This window comes from Prinia subflava, chromosome 33 (genome assembly GCF_021018805.1).
Source record: "Prinia subflava isolate CZ2003 ecotype Zambia chromosome 33, Cam_Psub_1.2, whole genome shotgun sequence".
Lineage (NCBI taxonomy): Eukaryota > Metazoa > Chordata > Aves > Passeriformes > Cisticolidae > Prinia > Prinia subflava.
In genome coordinates, this window is record NC_086279.1 from 458,770 (window position 1) to 471,312 (window position 12,543).

The 12,543-nt window shown below is 50.6% G+C and overlaps 1 pseudogene; it reads left to right on the top strand.

The window, feature by feature from the left end:
- Positions 1–9,616: 9,616 nt before the first annotated feature.
- LOC134563054 (uncharacterized) overlaps positions 9,617–12,543 on the top strand; it is a 47,902-nt pseudogene continuing 44,975 nt past the window's right edge.

Consider the following 12,543-nt stretch of genomic DNA (forward strand, 5'->3'; position numbering starts at 1 on the left):
ACCTAGACAGCCCTAAAACTAAAATTCAGTCCACCTTAGAACACCCTCAAAAGAAAAATTTAGACCAAAAAATAAAATTAAAAAAAAAAGATTTCAACCGATAGACCTTACCTAAAGATCATTAGTCACAAATGTTCTCTTCATCCTCAAAAATCCCATTAAAAAAGACCTCTGAGAGAGTTTAACCTCACATAGTAAAAGCTATAGAAATTTGTAAAAAATAGTACCAAAGAAAACAAAAGCATTAAAATTTAGTCTAAAATTAAAAGTTAAGTAAATATGCAATCAGAAAATAATAAAAATGATGCTAACATAAATTAAATAGTTAACAAAAAAAAAAAGAGAATTGTAAAAAACGTGAAATGATTAATTCATGTTCTTATAGTAAATTAAAAAATTATAAAGCTGTATAAATTTATATCAAGTAAAAGTCTATGTTTTAAAAAGTTTCTCCATTCAAAAAAGAACAAAAGACTTTGCAGCTTTCTCAAGTATTGAGAAGAAACCTGTTAAAATGAGCCGATATCAGCAACTCACACCTCAAGAGCCACCTTCACAGACCATCAAGCAATATCACCCATATCTCAAACATTCATCAACTATAAAAATCCATAGAAACTAAACATTAACACATAGACTTGGGAGGGGAGGTCTTTTCAATCCGACCAGAGATAGATTTAAGTTTGAATAGCTAACCAAAAAACAAAGAAAAATATAGAGAAATATTACCAAAAACAAAATAAAGAGTATAAAAACCAAGCCTCAAACATAGCAAATTTGTGTACCCAGCTAGAGACACAGACAGCCAAGGTCTATGTCTATAAGTCACCCTTAGCTCTCTTTTTCCCGAGAGAAACTCTGTCAAGTAAGTGTCGCTGTTTGTAAAAGAGTTTTTTTTATTGCTTAAAATTCTGTAATTTAATTCCAAATTTTGTAATTTAAATTTTTAATAAACCAAATTATTAAATTTAGTAATAAATTGTCCTAACATTTATAACATTCTACCTTCAAAGCAACGGCCACAATTGTCTGTTAAACATGTGAACCATCTTCGGCTAACCGGATCTTAATAATTCTGAAACTACTGGTTTCTTGGCTCCTGCCCACTCCTGTGTAAGAACCCCATATGCTGTGTGATTGCTAACATCCATGCAAAGCTGGAACCCCCAGGTAGTATACCAGGGCAGTTCCATCAGCCAACTGTGCAGATCTGCCTACAAACCATTTCTCACATGCAGGATCAGCCGCAAACCCCTATTTCAGCGTGGCAAGATACAATCCTGCCGTAGCAGCTGGAGTGACCTCCCCAACTTGCCAGGGAGCAGATCTAAACAATCAGTGAGCAGTATAACTCCATGAATGATAACCCTGAACAACACCTGTTCCTAATACAAACCAAGAGAGAAAAAAAAAAACCCAAAACCTCCCCCACAATCCCAGGGGAGTACCCTAACGAGACACAAAAACGAAAAAGACAAGGCACACTAAATAGAAGGAACTGATACCACAAAGAACAGAACTTATTCCTTCACCACCCACAGAACACTTCTCAGGATATAGACAAGGGGCCTCGGAGCAGAAAGCTTACTGAAGGTACAGCCTTTCCTAATACAGATTCTCATTACAGAAACCAGTACACAGGCACTACTGTCTGTCACAAAAAGCTTTTACAAAATTAGCTTTTACTTCTGCCAACCATTTGCCTGTAAATCTAAACTAGTCCACTAAATCACTTTTTCCTTTAGAAATCAAATTAATAAACAATTGAATGATACCTTCAGTGTGTAAATATTTACCCATCAAAACATTGACTATTCAAATAGTTGAAACCCAGGTAACCAGTTTTTTCTGTTGGATCTACCAAACACAAATGTCTTCACACACATCAGTTATTTTTGACGAACTGTTTAGTATAAATTTTTCTGCATGTACTGCTAACAACATTCAGAGAACACAAAACCTCCTGAGGGATATCACAGAAGTTAATCCACAGCTTAGCTATTCCTCAGCTGACAAACATTAAGAAAGAAATAAATCTACACATTCATTCACCATTCAGTAATACAAGCACTAGAACAGCTCTGTGGCCTGCATCCTCCAAACCTGGGGACAAACCAAAAAAGACACAGCATCAAAAGGGATAATATCAGTTATCTCCTATTAGAAAAAAAAAATCCCTGTCTCTATCAAACACACACAAAGATAAAAATTGCAGAAAAACCACAGCTAGTTCAACCAAGCAGAAAATCTCCCATGCTCAGATGAGGCCTGGGAAAAACTTCAAAGTCCGTTTTCCTCTACAGAGGTTAATACTCGAGAGGAAGGAAAGGGGAAAGACAGAAAGAAAAAGAAAGAAAGAAAGAAAGAAAGAAAGAAAGAAAGAAAGAAAGAAAGAAAGAAAGAAAGAAAGAAAGAAAGAAAGAAAGAAAGAAAGAAAGAAAGAAAGAAAGAAAGAAAGAAAGAAAGAAAGAAAGAAAGAAAGAAAGAAAGAAAGAAAGAAAGAAAGAAAGAAAGAAAGAAAGAAAGAAAGAAAGAAAGAAAGAAAGAAAGAAAGAAAGAAAGAAAGAAAGAAAGAAAGAAAGAAAGAAAGAAAGAAAGAAAGAAAGAAAGAAAGAAAGAAAGAAAGAAAAGAAAGAAAGACCTTAAGTCCCAGCTCCTGACCAGCAGGCGTAATCGTGATCAGTTATCATGACCTCGCCACCACTTTTGATCTTAACTCTAAATCACATATCTTTTCTAACCTCCTGATTGTAACAAGCATTTCCAATCTGAACACCACTTGATTTCAAACAGCAGCAATCCTTTCAAACCTACGATTCACGTACTAAACTCTATTTTATAGCAAAACAAAAACTTCACTAGACACGTGGACACCTTTTACACAAAAATGCAGCTTTTTTCCTATAGGACAAGCTTTCATACCTATATTCAAAAGCATTTCTCGTATCAAAAAAAACCAATCTGACCTTGCCCTATTTTTCTGTCAAGCCCAAAAATTCAGTAATTTAACCACTGTGAACTGCTTAAAACCCCAAAACTTACTTATGTTAATTATACTAGTTTCCTAACTTCTTTTTAATCTTTATTCAGGCATTCTGCACCTTCTTTTATCTAATTGACTCAGAGGCAGAAGAGAGAAGAGGTAAAAGGAGAGAGAGAGAGAAAAAAAAAAAACCAGAAAAAAAACCTTTAAATTTTCCGTCTGATCATGGCAAAATAGAAATATTCATGAAATACCCAGCAAAAGAAAGCACTAATGCCCTTTCTAGCAACTCAGTTTTAGTCTTGATTCCCTTTTTTCCCAATCTTTAATTCATTCTCACTTTATTGTTCTCATTTTTGGCCCCCACTCTCCTGTCCGGGATTGTTTGTACCGTTCTGGACAGAGAATTGTCGTCTGTTTCTTTTTTCGCCGAAAAAGGGAGAGAGAAAAAAAACCTTTCCGCTTCTGTTTCCTAGCAATGGCATTCGCCTCACCGTGGTTTCTGTCCCTTTCCCGTAGTTCTGAGACATTTTAACGATCTTACAACAAAACTAACACAATTCCAAAAAAATCCTAGCATGAAATACAAAGGTCTACCTCCACCAAAAATTAATACGATTCTGTTACATCTTTTTCCTCTCTTTTTCTCTTTTGACTGGCTTGCGATCAACATCCCAATCTGATTTGTAAGAGTCCCAACACCACCAGTTTTTCTCTAGCGCGTTCCAGTTTACTTTAGGTAATTTCTGCTTAGCTCCACTGTCTAGCATAACCATTCTCCTGTCCATCTTCTTCCCGGGGTTGTATCCATTACCGCAACAACTATCCCACCCCGAGTCTTCTTCAGGTCCTAAGTCTTCCTCGGGAGTCCAGGTTTCGGCCTGAGCTTCACCTGATGGGTAATTATCTACATTATACCTTCCCCCTTCCTTTTTCTTACCCTCTCTTCCCTTCTCTCAGTAATTTGGCGTCGGTGGCCAGGGTTCGATGTCGGAACCTGAAATGGGGACCGGAATTCCTCTCGGGAATCCCCTCGAGCGAAAGGAGAGGGATGGCTGCGGAGCTCGTGGTTCTGCCTGAGTCCTGCGTGATGTTGCTAATGCCGTCTCCGAGGAGGCCGAAGAGGAATCGGGGGTTGGAATAGACAGGGCTTGGGCCACCGAGCCATGAGAGAGACTTTTCCCATAAGCTAATTTATCCCCCTTTTCCCTTTTGTCAGAATGCAGTTTTAACCGTACCCAACACCATAATAAGACATATGATAGCTCCTCGTGTTCTTTCATCCTCTTTCTAGCCACATATACCCACAGAGCTTCCCATGCCCATTCATCGAAAGTACCAAACACCAGCCATACAAGATCTTTCCGTATTTCCTTATTTCCCCAAACATTCATACACAGATTAATCATATGTTGCTTAGAAGGCCATCTCCTAATTGGGCATTGTTGCCATCCCTGCAATATTTCTCCCAGCGGACTTTTCCAGGGTATTTCCGGAACAGCCCGCGCCGGGGTTTTTCTTACAGAATCCTCAGGATTCGACCCCATCCTTCCCGTGGCTCAGAAGTTATGATGGGTTTACTACAAAAAATTAAATCCCGAGTCTTTTCCGACCTCGGTGCTGTTAACCTAGTTGTCCGCCAGAGGATCGATCTGGGGAGGTTTGATTAATGGCAGGCTCGACCACCACCACCGAAAAAATTTAATGGACCATACGGTCGCAGTCAAGAAGGCTTACTCTTCCCCGAACTCCCAAGGGACGTCTCCTTTCCTTCCAGACTCCCGGTGACCATCAACCTCCCCGTCGGGAGACACTCACACAAATTTCGCAAACCCACTCGCTTCCCTTTCGATCGGCCGCGACCCTCGCGGGACGACGGAAACGCGATCTTGAGGTCCGCTCTCGCTTCGTGATAATATCACGTCTCTTTCACACACACACACACTCACACACACTTTCTCATTCGCTAGGTCACCCCCACTCAACCTCGCAATATTTACGATCCGGTTTTCTTGCGTGGATTCTTCGTGTACGTAGATTTTTACAAGTGAACTAAAGCCACGGTTACCAGGGAACCTTCCCTTGCTGAGTTCCTGAGCCCACCCAAGCTAGCTTGTCCTATTTTCCCCTCGGCCGTGGTGGTAATTTTGGGTTAGGTTCTGCTGAACTTATCCCAATCTGCCGGGACGCTTTTTACGGCGAGGCACCTCCCAGTCAGATATGGGAGTCCTCAGATTTTTCCAAAACTGGCCCCACGTTGGGCACCATAATTGTTATAAATGCCAATCAGATATTCCAATTTGAAATAATAATTTGGTTTATTAATAACAAATCAAATCACAGAATTTTGATAACCCACTAACAGCGGAGAAACTTGACAGAGTTTTCCCACGAAATGTCAAGGGTGAACCGTGAGATACAGGGTCTGGCAGCCTGCTATCTCCCCCAACGGTTCACAAATTAGCCCGGTTTGGGGCTTGGTTCTTATACACTTTATTCTGCCCTCAGCAATATTTCTTCATATTCCCCATTGTTTCTCTACTAACTATAAAAATTTGGGAGTTGCTTCGACCAAGCAAAAAGAGTTATTTTTCCCAGTTCAAACGTTAATGTCTAATTTCAATAGATCTTTATAGTTGACGAGTGGTCGGGACATCGGAGATGTGACTCGATGGCCCACGAAGCTGGCATCTAAGGTGTGAGTTGCCGGTGCCAGCTTATCTCCGGGGTCCCCTCCCTGGTGCTTGGGCAGGTGCGGGCTTTCCTGGAAAATCCCTTTGTTCTCTTATGAATGGAGGCGCTGGCTGTCTCACGGCTGTCAGTTTCGCCGTCTGCTGTAAAGTCTCTTAAAACATAAACTTCTACCTCATATCACATTATACAACTTTATAAATTTCTAATTTATCATAAGAACATGAATTAACCATCTATGTTTATAACAACCCCAAACCAGGATTTCATATTCCCAAACCTTGGCTCGATGGAGGAGGAGGGCACGGCGAGGAAGAGGAAGATGTCTCGGGAGCCGCAGGCAGGTGAGGAGGAAGTCAGTGCCCCTTTGCCCCTCTCTCCTGCTCCATCTCCAAGCCCAGCCTGGCCCCCGGCTGCAGGACAACCCCGCTGCCGACCCCGTCCTGCCGGGGATGCACGGGGGGACCTCCTTGCCCTTCCCCGTGGCCTGGAGGCAAATCCCATCCTCTCCTCGCCCTTCCTTCACCAGAGACTGAGCTGAGCACAGAGGCCAGGGAGGACAAATCCCCGTGGCAGCAGCTGGTGGGAGAGGCTGTTTTGAGCGGCTCCACGGTGCAGGAATCTAATGGGGAGGAAAATCCCCAGAGATCCCGCACGAGGAGGAGCTGCCCATGCAGATCTCGGGCATCTGATGAGGAAAGATCTACTCTGGGCTGGAGAGGCTGCCAGAGCTCAGAGCTAGGGGTCCCTGAGCAGCCTCAGGAAGGGGAGAAGCCCCACAAGTGCTCGAAATGTGAGACAAGCTTCAGGTGGAGATCTGAACTGATCTGCCACAGGAGAATCCACATGGGGCAATGACCCTATGAGTGTGGGGAGTTTGGAAAGAACTTCAGCCACAGCTCCAACCTCATCCACCAGAGGAGCCACACCGGAGAGAGGCCCTACAAGTGTGACCAATGCAAGAAGTGGTTTCAGACCAGATCCAGTCTCCTCGTCCACCAGCACATTCACAGAGATGAGAGGCCTTTCCACTGCTCTGTCTGTGGGATGGGCTTCAAGTGAAACTGCATCCTCATCATCCACCGGCGCATCCACACTGGGGAGAGGCTCTACAAGTGTCCCCAGTGTGGGAAGAGCTTCAGCCACAGCTCCTCCCTGATTGTCCACCAGAGTGTGGGGAGTATGGGAAGAGCTCCATCCGGAGCTCCCATCTGATCTGCCACCAGAGGAGCCACACAGGGGAGAGGCCCTACAAATGTGGGGAGTGTGGGAAGAGCTTCAGGCACAGCTCCACCCTGACTATGCACCAGAGGAGCCACTCGGGAGAGAGGCCCCAGAAGTGTCCCCAGTGTGGGAAGAGCTTCTCCAGGAGCTCTTACTTGACCCAACACCAACGAAGCCAGCACTGAGGGAAGCCCTCTGAGTGCCCCGAGTGTGGGAAGAGCTTCGTGTGCTGCTCCAGCCCCATCCCCCATTGGATGATCCCCCCTGGATGATCCCCAGGGACCCCCGGTGGGCAGAGCCCCGGTGGTCAATGATGCCGGTGATCCGTGTTGGGCACATACCTGGCTGGGGGCTCCACATCCTCCTGGCTCCCTGTGGCCTGGATTTCTTTTTCATTTCTATTTGTATTTTCAAAACCCACAAAAATGGGGTAAAAATAAATATTTTGAATAAAGACCTGTATGGGGACACGGGGGGATCTTCCAGCGGATGTGGACGTTGCAGCGTTCAAGGGAGCTGAGCATTCCAGGCAGGAAATTAGGAGCTGCTCAGGGCTTTGGGCTCCCCAGGCCGAGCGGCTCTGGCTGTGTTCACAGACCCTGGTGGAGGTTCAGGGGCAGCTGATCAAGGGCCCCCTGCCCTGGGATTGTCCCCCTGTTTTCGGTGTCCCCTGTCCAGGATCCCCCTCTCCTCACTGTCCCTTCGCTTGCCCCCTGCCCGTTCCTGTGTCACCCCACTCCTGACCCTGTCCTGTTCCCATCCCAGTCCTGATCTCATTCCCTGTCTCTGTTGCGTATTCTCTGGACGCCGTTTCCATATTACCAGTCCCATATTTTCCGCACTGTTCCCATTTTCCTAATCTCAGTCCCAGTGCTGGTCTCGCATTTCCATGTTCCCTGTCCTGTTCCCATATTGCCATTCCCCGTTCTGTTGCCGTATTCCCATTTCCAACTGCCACCCCTCCTTTCGAATCCACATTCCATATTTTCGCTCCAGTTCCTGTTTCCCTATTCACTGTCCTGTTCCCATATTCATATCCCCGATCCCATTCCAGGTCCACTTCCTGTGTTGCTGGTCCCATTCCCAGTCCATGTTCAGCATTCCTGGTCCACATTCCTAGTCCCATTCCTAGTTGCATTCCTGGTCCCTGTCCCCATTCTGAGGCCTGTTCCACTTCCATATCCCTCTCCATTATCTCTGATCCCTGGCCCCACTCCCAGTCTGGTATTCCCTGTCCCATTCTTGGTTCCTGTTCCCATTCCACCAGTCCCTGCCTGGTATTTGCCATGCCGTGCCTGTTCCTAGTTCATATTGCTGATCCCTGTCCCCATTCCCTGTCCCTCTTCCCATTACGTGTATCTATCCCCGTTCCATCTCCCCATTCCCAGTCCCCACTCCGTGGCCGCTGTTTCCATATTCCCTGTCCCCATTCCCACTCCCCATTCCCTATCCCCATTACCACTCCCCATTCCCTCCCTGTCCCCATTCATAGTTCTCATTCCGAGTCCCCATTCCCTGTCCCCATTCCCATTCCCTGTCCCCATTCCCAGTCCCCATCCCAGTTCTCATTCCCTGTCCCCAGTCCCCATTCCCTGTCCCCATTCCCAGTCCCCATTCCCTGCCCCATTCCCCGTCCCCATTCCCAGTCCTCATTCCCGCCTCTCCCATGGGGCCCTCAGGGCTCCCCACCTTGGCCTGCCTGTGGCACACGAACCCTTCAGCCCTGCTGCTGCCCTTGCCCAGCTGCACACAGCACAAGGCGTTGGGCATTTCTCACAGACCCCAGCTGGCCACAGCAGCCCCTCCTGCCAGCACCTGCTGTGCCTCACAGCCCTCCCTGCTGCTGGGGCCATGCAGGGGACACGGGCCTGCAGGAGCCTCCTGTTCTTGCCACAGGAGCAAGGCTGCAGCTCCAGCCTTTGGGCCCTGGGCCGCAGCAGCCCAGGGGAGGCCCAGCTGCAGAGCTCGCAGCTCAAATGTGTTTGATGGAGCGCTTTGGAACTCTGAACCCCATCCCATATTCTCTGTGAGGTGCTGTTTGCATATTCCCTGTCCCTTTCCCATATTCCTGTTCCTGGTCTCGGTCCCCATTCCCGCTGCCTGTCCCCATTCCCTGTCCCCATTCCCGCTCCCTGTCCCCTCCCACCGGACGCCGCCGCCATCGCTCCGGATCCCGCTCCCCTCACGTCTGAGTGAAAACCCCGCCCTGCTCCCGCCCACCAATCACAGCGCGCCATCGCTCCTAGATTTGCATAACCACGCCCAGTGACTCGGCCCCGCCCGTCGCCGGCTGCAGCCGCCTCCGGGCGCTGTTTGCTCCCAGTTCCCTCCCAGTGCTCCCAGGAAGAGCCAGACTGGGAGGGAAAGCGGTCCCGATTCCTGCCCACTGCTCCCGGGATCGCTGCCGGTGCCGCGCGGGGCGGGGCAGCTTTGGAACCCCTCCAGGGCAGAGCGCGGCTGCTTTTGGGTGTCGGCACCGCCCGGGCCGGGCTGGGAGCGGAGGAGGAGCGGGAGGAAGAGGAAAGGGAAAGAGAAAGAGAGGAGCGGGAGGAAGAGGAGGAGCAAGAAGAGGAGGGACAGAGGTGGAGAAAAAGGAAGAGGAGGGGCGGGAGGAAGAGGAGGGGCAGCAGCAGCAGCACGCGGTTTACCCGCTCAGGCCGCAGCACCCCCGGCTCCGGCAGCATCGCCCCCCCAGGGACCCGCAGGTGAGCGGGGAGGGGGAGCTCGCCCCAAATCCATCGCGGGGCTCTCCGGGAGGGTTTTTGTGCGGGCCCAGGGCGTGTTCGGATCTTGCAGGAGCCCAAAGCCGAGCCGGAGATGGCCCTGGAGGGATCTCGGCGGGTCCCACGTGGCGATGGCCCGGTAGCGGCGGGCAGAGCCCGGAGATGAGCGGGGTCCGGGCCCCCCGGGGCTGAAAGGGGCGCTGACTTCTGCAGCCGCGCCTGGGCAGCGGCACCATCAAACCCAACGCGCTCAGCGCTTGTTTTACCCCACAGCAGGATTTCCCGTTGGCAAACCTCGGCCCGATGGAGGAGGATGAGGAGGGCGCCGCGAGGAAGAGGAAGATGTCCCGGGAGCCGCAGGCAGGTGAGGAGGAAGTCAGTGCCCCTTTGCCCCTCTCTGCTGCTCCATCTCGCAGCCCAGCCTGGCCCCGGCTGCAGGACAACCCCGCTCCAGATGCCGTCCTGCCGGGGATGCGCGGGGGGATCTCCTTGCCATTCCTGTGGCCTGGAGGCAAATCCCATCCTCTCCTCGTCCTTCCTCCCCCAGGCATGGAGCTGAGCACGGAGCCCAGGGAGGACAAATCCCCGCGGCAGCAGCCGGTGGGAGAGGCTGCTGTGAGCGGCTCCGCGGCGCAGGAACGCAACGGGGAGGAAAAGCCGCGGAGATGCTGCACGAGGAGGGGCTGCAAACGCAGATCTCGGGGGTCCGAGCAGGAAAGATCCACCCTGCGCCGGGGAGGCGGCCGCAGCTCGGAGCTGGGGGTCCCTGAGCAGCCTCAGGATGGGGAGAAGCCCCACAAGTGCTCGGAGTGTGGGAAGACCTTCAGGTGGAAATCGGAAGTGATCAAACACCAGAGGAGCCACACCGGGGAGAGACCCTACAAGTGTGACCAGTGCTAGAAAAGGTTTAAGACCAGCTCCCATCTCCTCATGCACCAGCAGATTCACACAGATGAGAGGCCCTTCCACTGCCCCGACTGCGGAGTGGGCTTCAAGCGAAACACCCACCTTCTCACCCACCGGCGCATCCACACCGGGGAGAGGCCCTATGAGTGTGACCAATGCAAGAAGAGGTTTCAGACCAGCTCCAGTCTCCTCCTGCACCAGCGGATTCACACGGATGAGAGGCCCTTCCGCTGCCCTGACTGTGGGATGGGCTTCAAGCAAAACTCCCACCTCATCACGCACCGGCGCATCCACACCGGGGAGCGAACCCACAAGTGTGACCAGTGTGGGAAGACCTTCAGCCACGGCTCTTCCTTGATCCTGCACCAGCGGATCCACACGGGGGAACGGCCCTATGAGTGTCAGGAGTGTGGGAAGACCTTCCTCCAGAGCTCCCACCTGACCCTCCACCAGAGGAGCCACACAGGGGAGAGGCTCTACGAGTGTGAGCAGTGCAAGAAGAGGTTTCAGACCAGCTCCCGTCTCCTCACGCACCAGCGGATTCACGCAGATGAGAGGCCTTTCCACTGCCCCAACTGCGGGATGGGCTTCAAGAGAAACTGCACCCTCATCAGGCACCGGCGCATCCACACCAGAGAGAGGCCCCACGAGTGTCCCCAGTGTGGGAAGGGCTTCTCCAGCAGCTCAACCTTGACCCAACACCAACGGAGCAAGCACTGAGAGAAGCCCTGCGAGTGCCCCGGGTCTGGGAAGAGCTTCATGCACTGCTCCAGCTCCATCCCCCATGGGAGGATCTCCCCTGGATGATCCCCGTTGACCCCCGGTGGGCAGAGCCACGGTGATCCGTGGTGCCGGTGATCCGTGTTGGGCACACACTTGGCTGGGGCCTCCACATCCTCCTGGCTCTCCGTGGCCTGGATTTCCTTTTCATTTGTCTTGGTCTTTTCAAAACACTGTAAACCAGGCTCAAAATAAAGATTTTTAACTACGATAGTGATGGGGACACGGGGAGATCTTCCATGGGATGTGGGGGTTGCGGGTTTCAAGGGAGATGGGCATTACTGGCAGGGACTTGGGAGTTGCTCAGGGCTTTGAGCACCCCAGGCAGAGCGGCTCTGGCTGTGCTGGGAGAGCCTGGCAGAGGTCCTGGGGCAGCTCATCAAGAAACCTCTACCCGTGATCTGTCCCCCTCTTCCCAGTGTCCCTTGTCCAGGATCCCCCTCTCCCCGCTGTCACTCCCTTTGCCTCCTGCCCATTCCCATATCACCCTGGTCCCAACCTGCTCCCACCCCAGTCCCGATCCCATTCTCTTTTACATCCGTGTCCCGGTCCCATATTCTCTGTCTGCCTGCCGTTCCCATATTCCCAGTCCCATATTCCCAGCCCTGCTCCCGTTTTTGTATTCCCAGTCTCCGTGCCGGTCCCACATTTCCAGTTTGATATTCCCTGCCCTGTTCCTATCGTCCCATTGCCGTGTTACCCTTTCTGATCCTGGCCCCTCCTTTCTAATCCACACCCCATATTTCCTCTTCAGATGCTGTTTCCATGCTATTTCTCCTGTTTCTGTATTCCTATCCCCGATCCCATTCCAGGTCCCTCTCCTGTATTCCACATTCCCAGTCCCATTCCTAGTTCCATTCTCAGTTCCAGTCCCCATTCCAGATCCCTGTCCCATATTGCTGCTCCCTGGCCCCAGTCCCAGTCCGGTATTTCCTGTCCCATTCTTGGTTCCTGTTCCCATTCCATGGATCACCCCCAGTCCCTGCCTCATATTTGCAGTGCTGTGCCCGTTTCTGGTTCACAGTGCTAATCCCTCTCTCCATACCCGGTCCCTTTTCCCATTCCTTGTCCCTGTCCCCATTCCCTCTGCATTTCCAGTCCCCATTCCCGGTCCCTGTTCCCATTCATGCTGTCGTCCCCATTTCTGCTCCAGTCCCCATTCCCTGTCCCCATTCCCAATTCCCGCCTCTCCCATGGAGCCCTCAGGGCTCCCCAGCTCGGGCTGCCTGTGGCATA